We start from the raw sequence: 2,593 nt of genomic DNA, 5'->3' as shown, positions 1-2,593 counted from the left end.
GGAAGAAAAGGACGCAAATTTTGTTTGGGTACAACATTGCATGACCGCGCAATTACCAGTTAAAGCAGCGCAGTGCCAAAGTGTAAAAAGACCTCTGGTCATTTACCAGCAAAATGGTCCGGTCTGAAAGTGGTTAAGATTCCCTGTGCTTCAGGACCTAGTTCTTCTTCTCCCAATCAGTATCAAAGGCCTCAACAGTCTGGTTTTAAAACAACGCAGGGTCCAAAAAAAACCTGGACTCCAAGGTCAAACAAGCCCAGTTCCAAGCCTACCCTGTGAAGGGGTGCCCCCGCTCTTACGGGTGGAGGGAAGAGTTTGGCTGTTTTTGGATGCTTGGGGAAAACAGGTTCAGGACAAGTGGGTCTTTTCCTTCATAACATCTGGTTACAAGATAGTTTCGGGAGTTCCCTCCAACTCGGTTCTTGAGCTCAAGGGTTCTGGTGGAACCAGAGAAAAGGAAATGTCTGCTCCTAGCCTTAGAGCATCTGCAAAAGCAGGGAGTAATCATCGAGGTCCCGCATGGGGAAAGGTTCAAAGGGTTTTACTCAAACCTGTTCACCGTACCGAATGGGGAGGTAAAGCCCATTTTGGACCTCAAATCCCTCAATCTGTTTCTAAATGTCCGAAGTTTCCGTATGGAATCAACTCGCTCAATGGTAACATCCCTAAGGAAAGGGGATTACTTAGCATCCATAGATATCAAGGATGCATACCTTCATGTGCCCATCTCCATGCAGCATCAACAGTTTCTGCGTTTCGCGGTAGAAGGGCGACATTTTCAATTCGTCGCATTGCTGTTCAGTTTAGCCACGTCTTCACAAAAATTCTAATTCCCTGGGATTTCTAAGATCCCAGGGAATTGCTGTGGTAGGATATCTGGACGATCTTATTTTGAAGGATCAATCTCGTCCCGTCCTGGTCCAAAACATCTTAAAGACCGTACAAGTTTTGCACACCTAGGCTGGATTCTGAATATAAACAAATCAAACCTTCACCCCACTCAAGTGTTAATGTATTTGGGCCTAAACTTGGATACTGTCCAAGAAAAGGTCTTTCTACCTCCTGTAAGGATCAACTCCATAGTGGAGCTCGTTCGGAAGGTGAAAAGAGAAGAGAAACCATCTGTTCGCCTTTGTATGAGGCTATTGGGCAAAATGGTTTAGTCTTTCAGCGCAGTCCCTTATGCTCAATTCCACTCCAGGTTGTTCCAGAGCAACATTTTAAGGGCTTGGAACAAAACCACTCTAACTTTGGATCATCCTATGGTCCTGTCCCAACAGACTCTACAGAGCCTAACTTGGTGGTCAAAAACCAGCAATTTAAAGGTCGAAAAATCCTTTCCACCAGTGGCCTGGAAAGTTGTGACCACGGACGCCAGCCGTCTGGGCTGGGAAGCAGTTCTGGGGGAAGCATTGGTCCAGGGACAGTGGTCTCAAGCAGAGAAGGCCTTGCCCATCAATCTCTTGGAGATTCGGGTAGCCTAACTTGCTCTGCATTTCTGGACGACCAAGCTGCAGGGTCTCCCAGTCCGAGTTCAAACCGACAATTCCACAGTGGTCGCTTATATCAACCACCAAGGGGACACCAGGAGCGTAGCGGCTCAGAAAGAGGTGGATCACATATTAAGATGGGCAGACAGGCATGTGCCGTTTCTTTCAGCAGTATTCATTGTAGTCGGGACAGACACATTGGTGACTCCTTGGCATCAGTATTCCCTGCTGTATGCCTTTCCTCCAATCCAAATCCTGCCGCATCTGCTGCACAGGATACAAGAGGAACTAAGACATGTGATCCTGGTGGCCCCAGCCTAGCCCAGGAGGTCCTGGTACACAGAAATTGTGAAATTGGCAGTAGGGGACCCATTGCTCCTTCCATTACGCCCGGATCTTTTGTCCCAAGGACCAATATTCCATCCTGCTTTACGGTTGCTGAATTTGATGGCCTGGCTATTGAGGCCAGGGTATTAAAGGACCACGGGGTTAGAGGTGCAGCCTTGTCCACTTTGATAAATGCTAGAAAACCGGTTTCCGGGGCCCATTTACTACAGGGTTTGGAAATCAAACATTTCCTGGTGCGAAGGGAAAGGTTGGAACCCTCATAAGTATACAATCGGAAAGATCCTAGCTTTCCTGCAGGCAGGAGTACACTTAAGATTGGCCTTGGGCACAATTAAAGGTCAGATTTTGGCCTTATCTGTTTTTTTCCAAAAACCAATTGCAGCCCATTCCTTGGTGCGTACCTTTGTTAAGGGAGTGACACACCTAAGACCACCGATTAAGCCCCCCTTATGCCCCTGGGACTTGAATTTGGTACTATCAGCCCTACAGTATCTACCCTTTGAGCCTATTAAGCAGATTCCTTTAGTCCTGTTGACCAGGAAATGAGTCTTCTTGATGGCCATAACTTCAGCCAGAAGAGTGTCGGAGCTAACCGCCCTTTCATGCAGAGAACCTTACTTGATTCTGCACTAGGACAGGGCAGTCTTGTGCCCTCGTCAGGAATTTTTGCCAAAGTAGTTTCCAGTAGTTTTCGTGGGCAGTGCATCGACAGGTGTCTATGGCTCAGGTCTGCAGAGCAGCCGCTTGGTCTTCAG

The sequence above is a fragment of the Lithobates pipiens genome, unplaced genomic scaffold (assembly GCF_037356315.1).
Source record: "Lithobates pipiens isolate NorthernLeopardFrog02 unplaced genomic scaffold, aLitPip1_a1.2 Scaffold_13, whole genome shotgun sequence".
NCBI lineage: Eukaryota > Metazoa > Chordata > Amphibia > Anura > Ranidae > Lithobates > Lithobates pipiens.
The sequence above is the reverse complement of the archived record's forward strand: the minus strand, read 5'-3'. Positions refer to the sequence as shown.